The 23,465-nt window shown below is 43.9% G+C and overlaps 1 non-coding gene across 1 annotated transcript; it reads left to right on the plus strand.

Moving 5' to 3' along the window:
- Window positions 1–11,663: 11,663 nt before the first annotated feature.
- trnas-aga (transfer RNA serine (anticodon AGA)) lies at window positions 11,664–11,745 on the plus strand. Its single transcript has one exon. It is a non-coding gene; the product is annotated as a tRNA-Ser (tRNA).
- Window positions 11,746–23,465: the final 11,720 nt, after the last annotated feature.

The raw sequence follows: 23,465 nt of genomic DNA on the forward strand, positions 1-23,465 counted from the left end.
ACCACATATGAAGGACCATAGAACATAGAACATAGAACAATACAGCACAGAACAGGCCCTTCGGCCCACGATGTTGTGCCGAACTTCTAACCTAGATTAAGTACCCATCCATGTACCTATCCAAATGCCGCTTAAAGGTCGCCAATGATTCCGACTCCACCACTCCCACGGGCAGCGCATTCCATGCCCCCACCACTCTCTGGGTAAAGAACCCACCCCTGACATCTCCCCGATACCTTCCACCCTTCACCTTAAATTTATGTCCCCTTGTAACACTCTGTTGTACCTGGGGAAAAAGTTTCTGACTGTCTACTCTATCTATTCCTCTGACCACTGCTAATAGAAATTTGAAAATGAAATTCACGCAGCAGGTATTCGGAATTATATTCTTTTCACCGCTACAGTAGTATTGGGCGAGTAAATTCAAAACAAGGTTTGCCTGATGAGAATGCAATAAAGCCCCATCGATCATGATATGAAAGACTGTCGCCCGGAAAGAGGGAACAATAATGTTTCCTCTAAGCTTTGTACTGGGCCACTTTCGCACAAACTGATACTGCTACTCTCCAGAAAAGATCAGGACCCGCGGCATGCACTCTTAGAAATGGTGACCATCAGTGCTGGAAACTCCCTGCATATTCAGAACAAGGAAGAATACATATCGAATAAAAGTGTAAATGGCAATAAATTGGACTTGTATTCCCTTTCATCACGACAGCTAGAATGTGTGGGGATATACAGAGTAAGGTTTACTGACCAGGTCAGAAAGCAATTACCTCCACATATCTTGACACACAAGCCTATCTTTCTTTCTGTCCATTTTTTGTTTAGAAGCGCCGATCCTTTCCGGAGGAGATGAAGATGATTACTGCTCCCCCGCAGGATCACAGTGGGGCCAGAGACCCGATCGAGCTGCTCAGAACAGTTCGTGTTTGCCAGAATCACTGAAACTGAGATTGATGACACGTAGACACGGTGTAACAGCTGCCAACACATTTGGAGGGTTTTGGGACGGATTAGGACCCACTCTGGGTAAAAGACTGGATCCTAAGACTGGGGATTAAGTGTTCAGGTAGAGGACTGGAGAATGGAGTTAAGACCGATATTAGCCAAGATCGAATGGCGGAGCAGACTAGATATTCTGAAAGCGCTAACCGTCCTCCTATGTCTTCCAATCTCTGGCCATCTGGTCTCGAAGGAAATAGAAACAGAGTTATTTGTTCAGTTGTAAGTCCTGGGCAAAGTGAGAGATAGAACAAGCATGATACAATTTTAGAGACTGGGAAAATGTTTGGAGAGGAAGCAATGAAAGTGAAGCTGAATATAAAGTTTGAAGTCAGGACATATTCAATAAGAAGGAAGTTTGTAGAAAGACAGAGGGACATGAAGATGGAAAAAGAAGTGTCACCAGTCCCGAAATCTCATTCGGTTTTCATTTTCAAGATGCGACCGGACCTGCTGAGATTTTCCAGCAATTTCATTTGTTGATTCTGAAGCTGAAGATGGGAGTGATCCTGGACCAATCAGCTCTCTCATGTTCTGGGAATATTTGACTTACCCGTTCGATCAGATCACGTCTGTCCCACACTGAAACCTCAGAATCCTTCCCCACCCCCACCCTCGTTACTGGCAATAAACTGTTCATTACATAAACTTACATGAGCACACAACAAGAACAATTGCAAAATGTACAGGGAGAGCTCCGTTCCGTTCCATCAGCACATTCTGAATCAGTTAATTGTCGTTCAGGGCCCATGAGACATTAAGCCGTTTCTGTCAGACCACTAACAAATGGCCATTCGCGTTCTGTGTCTTTGAACACTTTGGTTGGTGCACGGACGTCGTGGAATCTCATGTTGTAAAATGGACATCATTCATAGCATTTTCAGCTGCACTGATAAACTTGTCTCTGGCGCTTCCAGTAAAGTGCAGACAGTTTTCACTCAGAAACCGACATGTGATCAAAGCAGGAGGACATATGTGTCAGCGAAAACAACAAGAATCCTCCACCAGCGTTGGCTTGCAATTCCGCATGTGGAACGAAGAGCTGGAACTCTATTAAACAGTGAAAACGACTATTATGGGGCTTGGACGCACGGCTCCCTGATTAAACACCTCACATTGCACCGAACTGAGATATCCAGGGTTGGCACACGATGAATTAGTTTGCAATTTCATTCTGAGCATAATTCACCTGGCACAACAATTTGCAAAGATCCAGCTCATTGCTCCCAATCACAAAGAACATCATTCACATCTTTCACTTTTGTTATTTCTTCAAAACATTACAATCTATTTAACACTGGTCCCGGCATTTAAGATTCAACCCGAATATTTTCATATGAAGTGATTTCCAGTCACTCTGGCAGACAGTAAATCAGTCGGAAAATTACCTTAGGAAACCCAACCATTTCTGTTTACAGTATTGGGAATTTCCCATCTGCTGACAAGACAGAGTCCTCACAATCAACATTTTCTTTGTTCTTCCGGCCTAAAACGTTTACCACTTCTTATTTTCAAGACAGGAGTTTTGTTTATACCACGTTCCAAGAACAGAAACAACCTTCCAATCTCCTGAATTTTCAATTTAAAATGGAAGTTTTGTTCCTTTCCCACGGGAAGAGTAGTCAATGAGAAAGGAGTTTCCACGAGCTGTGTCCTAGGGTTTGGCAGGAAGCCCTGATTGAAGCTGCAGTGGCCGCTTTCAGTTGGCATCGGCGGTTTGGAGAACATGGTGTCGTATTCTGCTGCGTGTAAGCGTCTTGCTCCCTGTGGACTCGGGGTGAATCATGGATGAGATTTCGGAACAACACTGCCTTCCAGTCTCTGGTCATCTGCTATCTAAGGAAATAGAAACAGACTTATTTGTTCAGTTCGAAGTCCTGGGCAATGTGAAAGACGGAACAGTTCTGATACAAAATCGGAGACTGGGAAAATGGTTGGAGAGGAAGTATTAAAAGAGAAGCTGAATATAACGTTGGAAGTCAGGAGACATTCAATAAAAAGGAAGAGTGTGCAAACGCAGGTGGAGATGGACATGGAAAAGGAGTGTCACTGGTCCTGAAGTCTTAAATCGATTTATATTTCCAAGATGCTACCAGCATTTTCCAATAATGTCATTTGTTGGTTTAGTAAGAGAAGATGGCAGTGATCCTGGACCAAACAGCTCTCCCGTGCTCTGGGGATATTTGACTTACTGTGTCTATGTCCCACACTGAAACCTCACGATTCTGCCGCACCTCCACCCTCATTGCTGACAATATACTGTTCATTACGTTAAACACAAGAAGAACAATTGCAAAACGTTGAGGGAGAGTTCCCTTCGGTTTCCATCAGAACAATCTGAATTACTGAAAATTGGTTCAGGACCCATGTGACATTGATCCGTATCTGTCAGACCCCTAGCAAGTGGCCATTCGCTTTCCGTGCCTTTGAACACTTTGGGTGGTGCACGGTTGGTTTGGAACCTCACGTTTTGAAACGGACATCATTCATTGTATTTTCGGCTGCACTGATAAAGTTGTCTCTGGTGTCTCCAGTAAAATGGAAACAGTGTTCACTCAGAAACCGACGTGTGATCAAAAGCAGGCGGACAGGTGTGTCAATGAAAGCAGCAAGAACATTCCCTTGCGAAGGGTTGCAATACTGCACGTGGAAAGAAGAGCCGGAATTGTATTAAGTGGTGAAAGCGCCCATTGTGAGGCTTGCACCCACCACCCTCAGATAAAGCATCTCACACTGCACCGACTGTGCGAACCAAGCACGGTGCACTGTGGATTAGTTTGCTATTACATTGCGAGCATAATTCATCAGCACTTTGTTAGGATCCAGTTCATTCCTCTTAATCACAATATCATTCACACCTTTCACTTCAGTTATTCCTTCAAAGCATTACAATCTATTCAGCACTTGTCCCGGGATTTAAGTTCAACCTTAATATCTTCATATTTTTACCCTCACCTTTATATCGCTGATGTGATTTCTAATCACTCTGGCACGCCGTAAATCAGTCGGGACGTTACCTTAGGAAATCCAATCATTCCCGTTTACAGTGTTGGGCATTTCCTATCTGCTGACGAGACAGAGTCGTCTCAATCAACACTTTCTTTGTTCTTTCTACCTAAAACGTTTTACCACTTCCTATTTTCAAGGCAGGAGTTTTATTTATAACACGTTCCAAGAACTGGAGCAACATTCCAATGTCCTGAAGCCCTTTCCAATTTAAAGTGAAAGTTTTTCTCCTTTCTCACGGAAAGAGCTGTTACTAAGGAAGGAGTTTCCACGAGTTGTTTCCCATGGCTTGGCAGAAAGTCGCTGATTGAAGCTGCAGTGGCCGCTCTCTGTTGGCATCGGGAGCTTGGAGAAAGTGATGTCGTATTCTGCTGCGTGTAAACGTCTCACTCCCTGCGGACTTGGGGTGAATCATGGATGAGTTTTCCCGGTTCCAATGTCAATACTTGGTCTGGGTGAATGCTTGTGCTGAAATATTTGAGGCTTATTCCCTGGGTGGGCTCGAACCACCAACATTTCAGCCAACTGCGCTAACCATTTGAGATACAGAAACTGGCAACGCAGATATCCAAAAGCAAAGCTATCGACGGGATATGAGGATACTCGGACAGCAGGAACTTGCGTTGTTTTCAGAGACGGTCGCTGATTTTATCACCGAGAGGGTAAGCTCACTGAGGAGCTGCAAACACTCAAATTAAAAGGCATCCACACATGCGCAGTTCTCTCGCATACATCTCCACATAGTAGCTCACTTACGATGCTGGTATTTGAAACCACGATTCGACAGAAACTGAAGCTTAAAATCCAGCATCTTAAAACCCTCGATCCCGCTACCACACAAAAGCCCACACTCAGAATTTTTATGACTAGTGTTTCAGCATCGATTCACTTCAGGCACTTAGACCTCGCAGATTATGTAATGAAATTGGCGTAATTTAAGAAGAAAGATCAAAGAAAATGTACAGACAAGGAACAGGCCCTTCATCCATTCAATCCTGAGCCGATCCAGATCAACTGTTTAAACCTGTCACCCAATTCCTAAGCACGTGTATCCCTCTGCTCCCCACCTACTCATACATCTGTCCAGACGCATCTTAAATGTATCTACCGTGATTCCCTCTCCCGTCTCTGCTGGGAACGCGTTCCAGACACCCACCACCCGCTGTGTCAAGTAGTTGCCGCGTGTATCCCTCTTAAACGTTTCACCTCTCACCTTGAAAGCGTGATCTCTCGGTAATCCTTCAATCTGGGACATAAAACTTTTCTCTATCTACCCTGTCTGTACCTTCATGATTTTGTAAACCTCAAAAACGTCCAACTCAAACTCCTTTTTCCTCATGAAAACAAACCTAACCTACTCAACCTCTCTTCCTAGATTGCACCTTCCACACGAGGCAACATCCGCTTCAACTTTTTACGCGCCCTCTCCAAAGGGTCCACATCCTTTTGGTAATGTGGCGACCAGAAATTTACACAGTATTCTAAGTGTGGCCAGACCAATGTATTGTTCAATTTTAACATGACCTGCCAGCCATTTTATTCAATACCCCATCCAATGAAGCCAAGCATACTATATGCCTGCTTGACCACTCTATCCACCTGTGCAGCGACCTTCAGTGTATAATGGACCTGTACTCACAGATCTCTCTGTCCATCAACTTTTTTTTCCCGAAGTTCTTCCTTCATTGTATAACCCCATCTAGAATTAGACCGACCGAAATGCGTCACCTCACATTTGTTTGGTTTGAACTCCAGCTGCCACTTTTCCGCCCAACTTTCCAGTATCCTCCTGTATTCTTTAACAGTCACTTATATTTTCTGTTAGTCCAGAAATGTTCGTGTCATCTGCAAACTTTCTGATAATTCCAACAGTGCTCTCTTCCAGAACATTTATCTATATCACAAACAACAGTGGCCACAACACTGACCCCTGTGGAGCACTACTGGTCTTCTTTCTCCATTTCCAGAAACTCCATTCAACTGCCACTCTCTGTCTCCTATTGCTCAACTAATTCTTTATCCACCTGTCTAGAACACCCTGCACACCATGTTACTTTACGTACTGTATTTGGTTACCATGGGGAACCTTATCTAACTCCTTACTGTAGTGTATGTATATGACATAACAGCCTTTCCTTCATCTATCAACTTGGGCACTTTCCCAAAAAGCTCTATGCCTCTCACTGATATGCACATTATTTTCTAAATATGAATAGATCTTATCTCTCAGTACCTTCTCCAGCAACTTTCCCAACACTGATGTTAGGCCTATTGTTCTGTAGTTATCCGGAATATCCCTATTATACTTCTTGTACAGTGGACAATATGAGTAACGTTCCAGTCGGCCAGAACCTCACCTGTGCTGAAGTTCGCCACGAAGATATCTATCAGGGCCCTAGCTATTTCCTCTCTCACCTCACTCAGGAACCAGGGATAGATCCCATCCGTTCCTGGGATTTGTCCACATAAATTACCCCTAGCCTGCCCAACACAGCTTCCCTACTTAAGTCAACATTATCCAGACTAATCAAATGTCTTACTCTAGACTCAATATTCATCATATTCCTCTCTTCAGTGAACACTGATGCAAAATAATTATTCAGAATCATACCCAGTCTCTCAGATTCGACATACACCCTTCCTTTATTTTCCTTTAGTAGACCAATCCTTTCTCTGGTTACCCGCTTGCTTCTTATATATGAATAATAGGCTTTAGGATTCTCCTTAATTGTGCTAGCGTGACGATGTTTCATGACCCCTTTTAACCCCCTTGATTCCTCATTTAAGAGTTGTCCTACTCTTCTCATGTACCTCGAGGGACCATTATGTTCTTAGCTGCCGAGGCGTTATGTATGCTTCCCTTTTACTCTTGGCGAGTCGTACAATTGTCCTGTCATCAACAGTTCACGAATATTGTCTTTCAAATCCTATGCCTTCAACGGGACATGCCTATCCTGCACGATATTTAACCTATCTTTGAAAGCCTGCCACATATGAACTGTGGACATTCCTAAAAATCGCTGTGTCCAATCCACATTTCCGACCTCCTGCATAATTTCGATATAATTAGCTTTGGCCCAGGATAGTACTCTTTCCTCAGGACCACTCTCATCTTTGTCAATGAGTATTCTAAAACTTACAGAATATTGGACACTTCCCAAAGAAATCACCCACGGCAACTGCTATCGCCAGCCCTGGCTTATTCCACAATATCAGTTTCAATATGGCCTATTCCCTCCTCAGACTATTGATATACCGCCGCAGAAAACTCACCTGGAGGCTTCTTACAAATGGTATACCATCCAGACCTCTGACGCTAAGAGTATCCCGGACAATGTTGGGAAAACGGAAATCTCCAATCAAAACTAAAGAATTGCCTCTACGTCTTTCCATGATCTGTTTAACTCTGTTTTTCTTACACCTCACGCTCACTGCAATACAGCCCCAAACATCTAACCTCACACTTCTTATTTCACTGCTCCATCCATAGTGTCTCACGACCCAAGCCTTACATGGTGTCTTCCTTTCGCACAGCCATGATATCATCCCTGACCAGCAATGCAACTCCTTCCCCTTTTTCTTCCCTCCCTGTCCCATCTGAAGCATCTATATCCTAGAACATTTGGTTGCCAACCATGCCCTTCCTTCAACTAAATCTCTGTGATCGCAACAACGTCATATTGCCAGGCACCAACCTAAACCCTAAGTTCATCTGTCTATACTCCACGAATTAAAGTAGATGCATTTCAGGCCACCAGTTCTTTTGTATTCATCTGCTCTCTGCCTTCTCTTCCCATTTTTATTGTTATCTTCCTGATTCTTAGCGTTTCCAGTTTCCACCTCACTGCCGACTTGTTTAATCTTGTGGTTCCCAGCGCCCTGCCACATTAGTATAAAACCTCCCCAACAGCAGTAGCAAAAACTCCCGAAAGGACATTCGTTCCCGTCTGGTTCAGATGTAGATCGTCAATTTTCTTATAGTCCCACATTGTCCAGAACTGGTCGCACAGTCCAACAAATCTGAAACGCGCCCTGCAGCACCATTCCTCAAGTCACGTGTTCATCGTGCCTTTTTTTATTCATTTCTACGCTGGCATTCACATGGCACCGGCAGTAATCCCGAGATTACTACCTTTGAGGTCCTCCTTTTTAATTTCTCTCCTGGCTCCCTGAATTCTCCCTGCAGGTCCTCATCTCGTGCCTGTATGCACCAAGACAACTGGCTGCTCACGATCCCCTTTTCGAATGATCTTCAGCCGATGGGCGACATCCCTGGCCTGAGCACCTGGGAGGCAACATAACTCTGCAGAATTGCTGATGCTCCACAGTGAGTCCACCCGCAGCTCCAGAGTGACCACGCGGTCAAGCAAGTGCTGCAGCTGGACACACTTCTTTCAAGTGTACGTTTAGAAAACCTTTACAAGGATTTGCAAGGTTTGCACTGCTTGGACGTGAGAACGAAACTGAATAGGCTTCGTCAGATTCCCAGGAGCTTCAGGGCTTAGATATGGCCTCTCAGAAGCTTATAAAATCATGAGGAAGACAGACAAAGTAAATAGTCAGGGAGCACTTTTTCACAAGACACGCGAGTTCAAATCTATATAGCAAACATTTAATGTGAGAGAGGAAAAATTTAAAAGGGATGTGAGGGACGCATGTTTTTCACACAGAACTTTTCTGTGTGTGGAATGAATTTCCACATTTAGTGGCAGAGTCTGGTGCACTCACAACATTTCAAAGGCATTTGAATGGGTGTATAGACAGGAAGACCTCGGAGAGATAAGACACAAATATTGTGAGATATGTATGGGTTAATTTCGGTTATCTGTTTAGCAAGGGCAAGTTGGATCGCGGGAGTTGTTTCCATGCTCGACAACTCTGAGATGCTCCAGCCACCGGCAACGGTTTGAATACACCATTTGCAAAAAAAAAAACGCATGATGTTTGTTACTCAGTCAGCGAGTTTGGCTATTTTGTTTGGAGGTTGGATGGGCCCAACCGATCCAGAGATGAAGGTTTTCCGGATATTTGCTGCCAATGACCATTCTTCTTGACACTTTCCCAAGTTCGCCATCAAAGATTTTGGCTAAAGAAAAATACCTCCCACATCGCATTACCCACTTTCCTCTCCAGCGAATCCAAAACCTGACAGCTCTGAACGTGGAACAGAATCAGAACTGAAAAGGCAGTACCATGATCAGACACACCGAAGCTTAAGTGCTGTCTGTGATGCACTGTGAGTCGTCTCTGACATGAACCGCTCGCACAAGTAACAGCGAGCCAATTCCAAACCTACTGGAGATTTAGTTTATTGCCAAGTCCCAGAAAGTGCTCAAGTATCATAAAACAAAACAGAACAACAACGAACCAATAAAAGTGAACATTTCCAATTGTATCCCTGATTAAATTAGGCCATCAATGCCCCGGTGATCAACTTTCTCCTTCACCAGGACAGTAATGAAGGAAATGAAAGTATAGCAACGTTTCACATCGCGATTGCCCACCTTTTCGCCACAGCATCAAATAACGTCGAACAGATTCAATGCAGGATCTTCTTTAGAAATAACGGTGAAATAACTATGTCTATTCACTTTCAGAATAAACGGGGAACAACACAAGTTGTCTGGAATATGAATAACCAACATAGACTACTTGGGTTACAGATTCTACTGATGCACAGACTTTCATATGAAAAGGTACCTTGGGTGATTGCCCTGCACCCAGAAATCTTCTGGCTACCTTCTGTTTGCCCTTTCACATTAACCTTGTGCTGCTCTCATCGAATTTGCAGTTCTTGCCATTTGTCCGTATTGCTACGAGGGATAGCTGGTCGTGGCAACTCGTGACTGCCACACAAATTCTTTGCCAAAATTGGATTGTCCCGCAACGTGATTCGCAGTGCACGAACTTCGCAACGAGGATATGCCACGCGGCAAGTTACAAAACACGCTTCCATTTATTAAAGTCAGTTTCTTGAAACTGACAACCAGATTCCTCCTTACACTCGGAATTATGACAACACATAAACCAACAGCCTCTCTCAGAGACAAGCGACCAATGCCCATCTTGAGCCAGACAAACGTAGTTGACAAGATTGCACGCAGGGACTGCACAGAAAACTATAGAGGAGAAGCAGACAGACGACCATGGAGCTGCATTCATGCGGTTCTGTTACCCTGTAAACCCCATGCACAGCTGTTCCATGCAGGTACACACAGGGCACTGAGTGTCTCTGACTCCGGGACTTGGAACTCGGATTATATGACCGTCTGCAGCACTGGTTACTTCCTTGTGTGAGGTAACTCCCGATGGAACATATGTAAAACACGATAGCTGATTGAGAAAAACGTCCAAAATAGTACCCAAGAGACGTATTTCTGTTGTGTTTCTGGTCCTGTTCCTGACATGACATCCAGCATTGTACTTATTGTGTGCTTCCTGACGATTCGGTGGATGCTTCCATGATTGCATTGTGGGCAGTAATCTGCGTTTTAGCTGCAATTACGTGCGTTTGAAACCCAGGACCACCTGCCTCTATTCTGTTTTCTTCTTCACATGCGCAATTGCAACACAGTAAACGATCAATTAATATTGGAAAATGACATACACAGGCGTGTGAAAAGCCCAGTTTCCGTGGCAATTCTGCAATGGTTAGAGATTACATTGATTCAGGAGATAAGGATGGAAAATGTGTTTGGGTAGAGATGAGGAACATTGAGGAAAGAGGAAACCAGCCGGTGTAGCTTACAAGAACATTAACAGTAACCACAGTGTAAAAAACAACGTACAGGAAAAATACCGCCTGTGAATGCTAAAAGAAGGCAAGAATTATGGGAGACATTCATTTCCCTTCTTCCACTCCCGTTTGAATTGTAAAGAAATTTTGAAGAAAAACAATCGAAAAGTCATATATGCAACATCGAACAACGTGCGTCATACCTTGGCCATTGATTACCGTAGATTAGAATACTTACAATATGGAAACAGGTCCTTCGGCCCAGCAACTCCACACCGACCCGCTCCAGCCCAAATGCATTCCTCTCCATTCACCCCGTCAATTTAGCACGTCCATTTCACCTAACCGGTACATTTTTGGACTATGGGAGAAAACCAGAGCAAGTGCATGCAGCCACGGGGAGAATGTGCAAACTCCACACATTCAGTTGCATGAGGCGGGAATTGACCCTAACTCTGTGGTATTGTGAAACAGCAGCGCTCACGATGGTGTCAGCGTTAGATGGGACTTATTTGCTGTCTTTTATTGGGAAAAATCTCTTTCATTGTGAGCATCTGGAAAGACCAGCTCCTTCGCCAGAAAAAGAAATGAATATGTCACTAACCTTGGATTGTTTCATGTCCAAGAACACTCAGATCAATACCTCTCTTGATCAGCTCTGCTGATCATGTTTGCAAAGAGATCTAGCAAATTGCCAAAGTGGGATTGTCCTTTCAATCAATAATTTTGACTCAGTTTGGCTGCAAATATCTTTTCCTAACTTTGTGTTTTTCTTCCTTTACATTGGTGTCTCGCACCTTACAATTGACAGCAGAGGTGGGAGAGGAGAATGGAAGCATTTAGCTCATCAAGTCAACGGGAGCTTTCAATGAAATTACGGCTGATTTGGTCAATGCTCAACCCACCTAAGCTGTCTGTAGTCATGGCCGAGTGGTTAAGGCGATGGATTAGAAATCCATTGGGGTTTCCCCACGTAGGTCCGAATCCTGCTGACTACGTTATGAATGCTTTCCTGCTGGTACAATTTTCGCTCAAAGTTCAGAAAAACTATTTTGTGAACCAGGCCGGTAATTTGATTAAACTTGGGAAACTCGAGTTCTTCATCAGAAATGTTCCATATTTAAAACATTATCTCTGTTTCTCTTTCCAGATACACTGCTCGACACATCGGGTTTCTGCAGCTGTTATTGAACGTCCTGAGCAGAAGTGCTGCTTTTCATTAGATTCCTTTAATCCATGTCCACTGTTCTCTGACTCGGGTCAGTGGCAACTCTTCCTCCTGCTCGTCAAAGTGCTCATTCCCCACCGCTCCCTCTCCCATCATTAGAAACAACCGCAGGAAATCGCCACTTAACCATCTTTGTTCCAAAGTGAAACTCATCAGCCTCGGGAATCTCTCCACGAAACGGGACTTCTCATCCCTGGACATGGTGCAAGCCAGAGGATTGTGAAGAGATACTGTGAAAATATTGTCAGTTGGCAGTTGAAAAAATGTTTAGGAAGCAAACCATATAATTTAGGCTCCAGCTTTGTAAATCTTGAGAAACTCTTTGGGAAATGGAATCAGAGGAGAATGAAGAAGTGTGAACTGTCGGACCGAGTAGAGGACGGGACATTGATTCTGATGTTCTCGGGACAGGAACTGATCTGAGACATTGAAATCATTCTCGCTCACGTGCGTGAGGAATGCAAACTTCATCTGGACTCTGGGACAATGAAAAACTCTGGAACACTCAAGACAATATCCAAATATTTACTGGGATCACTACAGTACGAGTACTATAGATGAGTCAGTTTTTGCCCAGTGTGTGCAGGAGGGCTTCCTGACACAGTATGAAGACATGCCTTCAAGGGACGAATTCACTTTCGATTTAGTACTGGGTAACGAGCCTGGCCAGGTTTTAGATTCGGAAGTAGGTGAGCACATTGGAGACAGCGATCACAATTCTCTCAGGTTTACTTCCGTGATTGAAAGGGATAGGTGTACTCCACGGAGCAAGAGTTTCAGCTGATGGAAGGGAGATTACGATGCAATGAGGTAAGATTTAGGAAGCGTAGAATGGGGTAGGAAACTGCAGGTGGTGAGCACATTAAAATGTGGAGCTTATTCAAGGAAAAGCTCCTGTGTGTCCTAGATAAGTATGTACCTGTCAGGCAGGGAGGAAGATATAGAACGCGTGAGCCGTGGTTTACTAAGGAAGTGGAATCCCTGGTCAAGAAGAACAAGAAGTCTTATGTTAGGACAAAATGTGAAAACTCAGTTAGAGCGCTCGAGGGTTCCAACGATATCAGGAGAGACCTAAAAAGAGAGCTGAGAAGAGCCAGGAGGAGACATGAGAAGTTGTTGGTAGATAGGATCAGGGTTAACCCTAAGGCTTTCCATAGGTGTCAGGATTAAAAGAATGACGAGAGTTAAATTTGGGACAATCAAGGATAATAGTGAGAAGTTGTGTGTGGAGTCAGAGGAGATGGGGGAAGCACTAAATAAATATTTTTCGGCAGTGTTCGCTATAGAAAATGAAAATGTTGGCGAGGAAGATACAGAGCTACTTGCGTGTAGACGAGAAGAGATTGAGGTTCACAAGAAAGAGATATTAGAAATACTGCAGAGTGTGAAAATAGATAAGTCAGCTGGGCCAGATGGGAGCGATCTGATTTTGTTTAGCAAATGCACTGCAGGAAGGTACAAATCAACTGATGCTTACAACGGCTCGTTTTGAGCCGCTAATTTCAGTGAAGTGTCGGCGCCAATAAAAGGTGTCACGCATCTCGTCTAATTCCACATCCTGAGCTCGAAATGACCAGAGGTTTCTCGCCGAGTTTCTGCAGGGTCTTGTTTGGACGACACCATGACACATTTTCACTGGAGTGGAACATGAAATCGCGTCGTGACTGTGAATAAAACGATGGAAACTTCCAGCAGAGAAGGACGCGACCCTGAAGCAGACAGCTGAGGACAAATGTTTCTCCTTTGCCAGTGAAAGGCACTGCTTCACAAATTGGAAACTTCGAAGTGAAGCAATGTTGGTGATGATCTTCGGTGCTTGTTCACCTTTTTAATTCTGATTCCGTGAAAGTCCATGGCATTACATATCAACATTCTGCCAAGAGCCAGCTTGTCCCTTGGGCCAGTGGCGGAGTGGATAACGCGTCTAACTTCGGATCAGAAGATTGTAGATTCGAGTCCTAACTGGCTCGAGGGGGAATGTTTTGCTTTAACCGTGGTATACGTTGACGCTCCCCTGTAAAGTTCGCTCGGGCTATAGCCTCTGTGCTTCCGCATGGAAAGCTTGCATTTGTCCTTTTGTCCATTTCAAATTCCAGCTCTCCACAACGGACACCTCCGTCAGTTTGGCGGTATCTTCTGGTGTGTCTCCCTCTGTGGGTGAAAATGAGCATGAGTTCCTCAAAAGAGTTACAATTCGTTGTGGAAGTGTCACACTTCTGTCACATTATTGTGCCATGTAAGAACATAGGATTACCTCATTGACATTTGACCTGGAAACATTAGAACACACGAGACTTTGGGCCAAAGTTCGAAAGAGCGACTAGAATTGATGGCTCTCTGATTAGCCGCAATGCACACGGGCGGAATGGCCTTTTCTCACTTTGTAAATCTTCGAAGACAATTTGAAAAAAATCTGCAACGAAAATGTTCAGAAAGGGTGTTTTATTTACACCAAGTACGATAGTATCTATCGCCTTGTCTTGTTGTTTACTTGTGAGGATTCGGTATTCTCAGCACCGTGGCCCGGATCGTATTCCCGCTCATGGAATGGTTGTATAGTTCAGCAAACATATCGGTGTACCAGTACTTCTGCCGATTTTCCGTTGCTGGCAGGTCATTGGTTTTGTCCAAAACATTATGAAGGTTAACATAAAACAAATAGCTGCAGGTGCTGGAAATCTGAGCCCAAAACGAAAATTGTTTGTGCAGCGGAGCATGACTGGCAACAGAAACGTCGACTCTCCTGCTCCTCGGATGCAGCCTGACCTGCTGTGCTTTTCCAGCATCACTCTGATCTAAAGTCAGGTTTCCAGCATCTGCAGTCCTCACTTTTGCCTAGTTTCTTCAGTGTCTCTGGTTCCCAATTCAAGAAGTCCATCTCTAGCGGTTTCACGTTTGTACCTCCGTGCTGAGGAGTTGAAGAGTGAAGAAAAGTAACTCACCTCCTCCATCTCTGGGGTAATTAGGGACTGAAAATGAATCGTGTCACATTGAAATATATCTACATGCGAATTAATCTCTGTCTTTTATTGGGAACCATCTCTTTCATTGTAACCATCAGGAAAGATCATTTCGTTCGCCAGAAAAAGAAATGAATATGTCACTAACCTTTGTTTGCTTCAGGTCCGAGAATACTCAGATCAATAGCTCCCTTGCTTACTTCTGCTGGTCATGTTCGCAAAGAGATATGGCAAATTGCCAAGTGTGATTTTCCTTCCAATAAATAATTTTGACTCAGTTTGCCTGCAAATATCTTTTCCTACCTTTGTGCTTTTCTTCTTGTACATTGGTGTCTCGTACCTTACAAATGACAGCAAAGGTATGAAAGGAGATGGAAGCATTTCGCTCATCAAGTCAACGGTAGCTTTCAATGAGGTCACGGCTGATTTGGTCAAAGCTCAACCCACCTAAGCTGTCTGTAGTCATGGCCGAGTGGTTAAGGCGATAGATTAGAAATCCATTGGGGCTTCCCCACGTAGGTTCGTAATCCTGCTGACTACGTTATGAATGCTTTCCTGCTGGTACAATTTTCGCTCAAAGTTCAGAAAAACTATTTTGTGAACCAGGCCGGTAATTTGATTAGACTTGGCAAACTCGAGTTCTTCATCAGAAATGTTCCATATTTAAAACATTATCTCTGTTTCTCTTTCCAGATACACTGCTCGACACATCGGGTTTCTGCAGCTGTTATTGAACGTCCTGAGCAGAAGTGCTGCTTTTCATTAGATTCCTTTAAACCCTGTCCACTGTTCTCTGACTCGGGTCAGTGGCAACACTTCCTCCTGCTCGTCAAAGTGCTCATTCCCCACCGCTCCCTCTCCCATCATTAGAAACAACCGCAAGAAATCGCCACTTAACCATCTTTGTTCCAAAGTGAAACTCATCAGCCTCGGGAATCTCTCCACCAAACGGGACTTCTCATCCCTGGACATGGTGCAAGCCAGAGGATTGTGAAGAGATACTGTGAAAATATTGTCAGTTGGCAGTTGAAAAAATGTTTAGGAAGCAAACCATATAATTTAGGCTCCAGCTTTGTAAATCTTGAGAAACTCTTTGGGAAATGGAATCAGAGGAGAATGAAGAAGTGTGAACTGTCGGACCGAATAGAGGACGTGACATTGACTCTGATGTTCTCGGGACAGGAACTGATCTGAGACATTGAAATCATTCTCGCTCACGTACGTGAGGAATGCAAACTTCATCTGGACTCTGGGACAATGAAAAACTCTGGAACACTCAAGACAATGATGTGTTTCTGTTCGCCGAGCTGGAAGTTTTTGTTTGAAACGTTTCGTCCCCTGTCTAGGTGGCATCCTCAGTGCTTGGGGGGCTCCTGTGAAGCGCTTCTGTGGTGTTTCCTGCGGCATTTATAGTGGCCTGTCCTTGCCGCTTCCTGTTGTCAGTTTCAACTCTCCGCTGCAGTGGCTTGTATATTGGGTCCAAGTCGATGTGTTTGTTGATGGAGTTTGTGGATGAGTGCAATGCTTCTGGGAATTCCCTGGCTGTTCTTTGTTTGGCTTGCCCTATAGTAGTAGTGTTGTCCCACTCGAATTCATGTTGCTTGTCGTCTGTGTGTGTGGCGACTACGCATAGTTGGTCGCTTCGTTTCGTGGCTAGTTGATGTTCCTGGATGTGGATCGTTAGCTGTCTTCCTGTTTGTCCTATATAGTGTTTTGTGCAGTCCTTGCATGGGATTTTGTATACTCCATTAGTTTTGCTCATGTTGGGTATCGGGTCCTTAGTTCTGGTAAGCTGTTGTCTGAGTGTGGCTGTTGGTTTGTGTGCTGTTAAGAGTCACAGTGGTCGCAATAGTCTGGCTGTCAGTTCGGAGATGTTCTTGATGTGTGGTAGTGTGGCGCGTCCTTTGGGTTGTGGCATGTCCTCTTTCCGTGGTCTATCCCTTAGGCATCTGTTGATAAAATTGCGAGGATATCCGTTTTCGGCGAATACCTTGTATAGGTGTTCCTCTTCCTCTTTTTGCAGTTCCGGTGTGCTGCAGTGTGTTGTGCCCCTTTTGAATGGTGTCTTGATGCAACTTCGTTTGTGTATGTAGGGGTGGTTGCTCTCATAATTCAGGACTTGGTCTGTGTGTGTGGCTTTCCTGTGTACCTTTGTGGTGAATTCTCCGTTAGGTGTTCTCTGTACCATCACGTGTAGGAATGGGAGTTGGTTGCCCTTTTCTTCCTCTCTGGTGAATCGGATTCCTGTGAGTGTGGAGTTGATGATCCTGTGTGTTTTCTCTATTTCCGTGTTTTTAATGATTACAAAGGTGTCATCCACGTATCTGAACCAGTGTTTGGTTGAATTTGCGGTCAGACTGCTCTAACCTTTGAATTACTGCTTCTGCTATGAGTCCAGAGATCGGTGAGCCCATGGGTGTTCCGTTGATTTGTTCGTATATCTGGTTGTTGAATGTGAAGTGTGTTGTGAGGCACAAGTCCCAAGATTTAGGAAGATTAGGTAAGATTTAGGAAGCGTAGAATGGGGTAGGAAACTGCAGGTGGTGAGCACATTAAAATGTGGAGCTTATTCAAGGAAAAGCTCCTGTGTGACCTAGATAAGTATGTACCTGTCAGGCAGAGAGGAAGATATAGAACGCGTGAGCCGTGGTTTACAAAGGAAGTGGAATCCCTGGTCAAGAAGAACAAGAAGTCTTATGTTAGGACAAAATGTGAAAACTCAGTTAGAGCGCTCGAGGGTTCCAACGATATCAGGAAAGATCTAACAGAGAGCTGAGAAGAGCCAGGAGGAGACATGTGAAGTTGTTGGCAGATAGGATCAGCGTTAACCCTAAGGTTTTCCATAGGTATGTCAGGATTAAAAGAATGACGAGAGTTGAATTTGGGACAATCAAGGATAATAATGGGAAGTTGTGTGTGGAGTCAGAGGAGATTGGGGAAGCACTAAACAAATATTTTTCGACAGTGTTCGCTATAGAAAATGAAAATGTTGGCGAGGAAGATACTGAGATACTTGCTTCCAGAGTACTAGAGATTGAGGTTCACAAGGATTAGGTGATAGAAATACTGCAGAGTGTGATAACAGACAAGTCCCCTGGGCTGAATGGGATCTGTCCTCGTATCCTCTGGGAAGCAAGGGAAGAGATTGATGAGCCTTTGGCATCGATCGTCAAATCATCGTTATCTACAGGAATAGTGCCTGTGGAATGGAGCATAGCATACGTTGTTCCTTTGTTCAAAAAGTGTCGTAGAGACAACCCTGGTAATTACAGACCAGTGAGTCTCACTGCAGTTGTTGGTAACGTGTTGGAAAAGGTTATTATAGATAGGATTTATGACCATCTGGAAAATAATAATCTGATCAGGGACAGTCAGCACGGTTTTGTGATGGGTCGGCCTTGCCTAACGAATCTTATTGACTTTTTTGACAAAGTGACCAAACAGGGAGATTACAGTAAACCGGTTGATGTAGTGTATATGGGTTTCAGAACGTTGTTCGATAAGGTTCCCCACAATAGGCTATTATACAAAATGCGGTGGAATGGAATTGTGGGAGAGATTGCAGCTTTGATCAGTAATTGGCTTGCCAATAGAAAACAGTGTTGTAGTTAATGGAACATGTTCTTCTTGGTGTCCATGTACTGGTGGCGTACCACAAGGGTCGGTGTTAGGTCCACTGCTGTTACATGAGATCTAACCTTGCCAATCAGTCTCCCATGGGGAACATTGTTGAACGCCTTACTGAAGTCCATATAGATCACATTTACTGCTCCGCCCTCATCAATCTTCTTTGTTACTTCTTCAAAAAACTCAAATCAAGTTTGTGAGACATGATTTCCAACGCACAAAGCCATGTTAACTGTCCCGAATCAGTCCTTGTCTTTCCAAATACATGTACATTCTGTTCCTCAGGATTCCCGCCAACAATTGGAGTATTCTTGGCAGATGCAGTTTCATGTAGGGGATGTGAGGTCATATACTTTGTTGTGAAGAATCAAAAGACACGCTACTATTAAAATCGATAGAAACGCAAAAGATGTGCAGTGCAGAGGAATCTCAGTGTTCTTATACATGAAACGAACATATTTATTTCTTGGTGGCAAAAGAAAGCCTTTTCTGATGCTCACAATTAAAGAGATGGTTTCCAAGAAAATAGGAAAATTAAGTCACCAGTAGAGTAATCAATTACCAAGATATCACTCGTAATGTTTTATGGGACATGTGGGATATTTTTGATTATGGTTCTCCAAACATTTTTACAATGGAACGGAGAGTTTTAGATGGGAAGTTAAGATCACGCATGACTATTGCCATTTTTGTCACTCACACACAATATTTTTTCCTTGTACGATTTATTTCACTTTGTGGTTACTGCGAGTGGGCTTGTAAACTACACATGCTTGTGAGTTCATTCCTCACTGTTCCTCAACTCCAGCCAAACAGACTTTACATCCTTATTTCCTGAGTCAAGGTAATCTCTAACCATTGCATAAATGTCATTAAAACTTCGATATTTCACAGGCCTCTGTATATCATCCTACAATATTAATTGATCCTTTACTGTATTGCAGTTGCGCATAAGAAGAGAAAAAATAGCATCGAGAATGGTGGACCTCCGGTTCTCACACCCATTATTGAAGTGAAAATGCAGATTACTGCCCATAATACGATCGTGGAAGCATGTGCAGAACGCTCAGGATACACAGAATAAGTGCAGTGCCACAGGGCATGTCAGGGACAGCACCAGAAAGACAACAGAAATGTTGCTATGAGCTCCATTTTTGGATATATTTCTCAATGAGCAATAGAGTGTTACGTATGTTCCATCAGGAGTTACCTCACACAAGGAAGTAACCAGTATTGCAGACGGTCATATCATCCGAGTTCCAAGCCCTGGAATCAGAGACATTCAATATTCTGCGCATAACTGCAAGGAACAGCTGTCCGAGGCGTTTACAGTCCAGATGAAATTATGAATGCAGCTCTCTAGTTGACAGCCTCTTCCTCCTATGTCGTGTTTCGTGCAGTCCCAGCGTGGAATCTCGTCAACCACGTTTGACCTGCATATGATGCGTATTGGGCCTTGTTTTCTCGTGAGTTGTTGTCTGAGTGAGGCTCTCGGTTTCTGTGCTGTCATAAGTCCGAGTGTTCGGAGGAGTCTGGATATTGTTTTCCAGAATTTGTTTTTAATACAGGGAAGCATGATTTAAAAATTACCTCAAAGCATATCCTCGTTGCGAATTTTGTGCCATGCATCTGCGAATGAAGATGTGTGGATATTGGTTATTGGCAAAGAATTTGTGTGGGCGTCAGTCCAGCAGTCCCTAGTAGCAATACGTACAAACGGCAAGGGCCACACATTCGACGAGAATAGCACAACAATAATAGGACAGGGCAAGCAGAATTCCTGGAAGCAGGGCACTCATCCACGGATTCCATCCGTTGGACCCAATCTGCAATCCCAACAAGCAGCGTGAATGAAACCAAATGAATTCGTACCAAAACATGAGAGCAGCGCTTCACAGGAACCTCTGCAGCGCTGGGAATGTCACCCAGACAGGCGAGGAAAAGTCTGCAAACCATCTTCCTCGCGTCACAGAACTTTTCAACAAGAACTCCAGAAGCATCCGAACTTCACATCTTTCTGCTCCAAAACACTCCGCTTTTCCACAACAGAGAATTGCACACTCAACTACCGCGTGTAAGATGAGAATACGAGCCCCGACACTACCAAGGGAGGCAGTAAGAGCGAGGGGAAACAGCTGCCACTGTCATTCCACAGCTACAAACGCTCTCTTTGAAAGGTACATTTTCGTATGAATGTCGGGGCAGCAGTAGAATATGGGAACTAAACAGCCTGCGCTGTGCATACATATTCTGGACAATGTGAGTTGTTCACAGCTTTCCCTGAAAGTGAGTGGACGTCGTTATTTCACCGCTGTTGTGAAGCCAGATCCTGCACTGACTCTGCTCCCTCGTTTTTTGTTGTTGTGGCTAAAAGGTGGGCAATGGCAACGTGAAACTTTGTTATATTTCTCTTATTTCCTTCATTACTGTCCTGGTGAGGGAGGCTGGAGATTGGCTTGCTCGATCAGATGGAGGCACCAGCGCATTGTTGACCTAATTTAATCGAGAATATAATTGGTAATATTCACTTTGCATGGTACATTTTTCTGTTATGTTTTATGTTACTTGAGCACTTTCTGTTACTTGGCAATGCACTACATCTCCAGAATGTCGGGAAGCTCCGTTTGGAATTGCTTCGGTGCTATTTGTGTGAGCAGTTCTTGACATACGTCTCGCACTGCCTCACAGACAGAAGTAATGTGTTTGTGTGTCTGATAATGACTCTGCCTTTTGAGTTTTGCACTTGGTCCACGTTAAGAGCTGTCAGTTTTGGATTCACTGGAGAGTTGATGGGACAACATGATTTGTGAGGTGTTTTTTAGTCAACGAAATTATTTGATGGAGAACTTGGGAATGTATCAAGGAGAATGCTCATTGTCTGTAAATGTCTTGAAAACATTCCTCTCTTTGTCATTTCAAAACATTACGCCTCAAGAAAAAATAAAATTCAAACACGCTGACTTAGTAACAAACAGCATGCGTTTTTGCAAGTGGTCTATTGAAACTGTTGTCAGGTACTGGAGTGTCACAGAATTGCCGAGCACGGAAGCAAACCTTCCTATCCAACTTGTACCTGCTGAACAGATGACCGTAACTAATCTAAACATATTTGCCAATATTTGTCCCTTATCTCTCCGAACACTTCCTGTCTGCATACCCATTTAGATGCCTTTGAAGTGTTGTGAGTGCACCAAAATCTGCCACTAAATATGGCAATTTATTCCACACGCGCAAAAATGTCAGTATTAAAAACAACTGTCGCTCACATCCCTTTCAAATTGTACTGCTCTCACATAAAACCTATGCTATCTCGCTTTAAACTCACGTGACTTCTGAAAAAGTGTAGATTGACTATGTTCTCTGCTCGTCTACCTCATGATCTTGTAAACTTTTCCAAGGACATCCCTCAGGCCTGAAGCTCCGGGGAAAACTGTCGAAGAATATTCAGCTTCTCAGTCATGTCCACACCGTGCAAACCTTTCAAATCGTTGTAAATATTTTTTTAATTATGCGAAGGTATTCATAGAAAGTGCCAGGGGAAATTGCCTGAAGTGAAGCGATGCTGAAACATTAGTCTTGACAGGTTTGGCGCTTAGTTATCGTCAGGGAGCGTCGCCGAGTGGTTCAATGGAGGTAAAAACAATGAATGCAGATACTGGAGACCAGATTGAGGATTAGTGGTGCTGAAGAGCCCTGTATTCCTGATGAAGGGCTTTTGCCGGAAACATCGATTTTACTGCTCCTCGGATGCTGCCTGAACTGCTGTGCTCTTCCAGCACCACTAATCCAGAGAGGTTTAATGTGCTGGGTTTAGGGTCCAGTCTCTATTGCGTCGTGGGTTTGAAACCAAACTTTGCAATAGAACAACTGCAGCCAGCTTCTTATGACAGAACTACACAGGTCCTGATGGGTGTGTTTGTTACTCCTCGAGTCTCTCACCCTCTCTGCGATAAACACGGGAACATGAGCAACTGATTCTTAAAATAATGAGAACGACTGCTGTTCACTTCCTCTAGAGCACTGTGCGTTTGGATGTGTAGACGCACAATTTTGCTGCCAGTTGCTGTGTCTCAAATGGTCAGAGCATTTGGCTGAAATGTTGGTTGTCCGAGCCCAAAAAGAGCACAGAGCCTCAAATATTTCACATCAAATATTGTGACCGACCATATACTGACAATACAACCACGGGAACTCATCCATAATTGACCTTGAGTCCACAGTGAGTGAGTCGGTCACGTGCAGCAGAATGTGACCCCACTCTCTACAAACCACTGCTGCCACTAGAAAGGGGCCACTGCAGTTTCAATCAGCGGCTTCCTGCCCAGCCCTGGGACACACCTAATGGAAACTCCTTCCTCAGGAACGGCTGTTACCGTGTGAAAGGGTAAAAAATTCGAATTCAAATTGGAAATGGCTTCAGAAGATTGTTCCTGTTTTTAAAACATTTTATAATCAGAATTACTGTCTCGAATATTAGAAGTGGTAAACTTTGTAGGCAGGTAGAACAAAGAAAGTGTTGAATTGTGAGGACTCTGTCTCTTCAGCAGATGGGATTCCCTACACTCTAATCAGAAATGATTTGGTTTCCTGAGGTATTTTCCCGATTGACTGGCAGTCTGCCAGAGTGTCTGGGAATCAGTTCGGCGACCTAAGGATCAGGGTCAAAATATTAGCAGAGAATCGTAAATCCCGGGGCAAGGCCTAAATGGATTGTAATAGTCTGAAGGAATAAATCTGTGATTTGAAAGACTTGAATAATGTTATTTGAAATGGGGAGGAATGAACGAGATTTTTGAAAATTGCCGTGTCAGCTGAATTAAACTCAGTATGAAATCATAAATTAACCAACACCAATCCTGTCCTGGTTCGCTCAGTCGGTAGAGCTTGAGACCTTTCATCTCAA

This window comes from Chiloscyllium plagiosum, unplaced genomic scaffold (genome assembly GCF_037043375.1).
Source record: "Chiloscyllium plagiosum isolate Xiang-an unplaced genomic scaffold, Cpla_swu_hap1 HiC_scaffold_29, whole genome shotgun sequence".
Lineage (NCBI taxonomy): Eukaryota > Metazoa > Chordata > Chondrichthyes > Orectolobiformes > Hemiscylliidae > Chiloscyllium > Chiloscyllium plagiosum.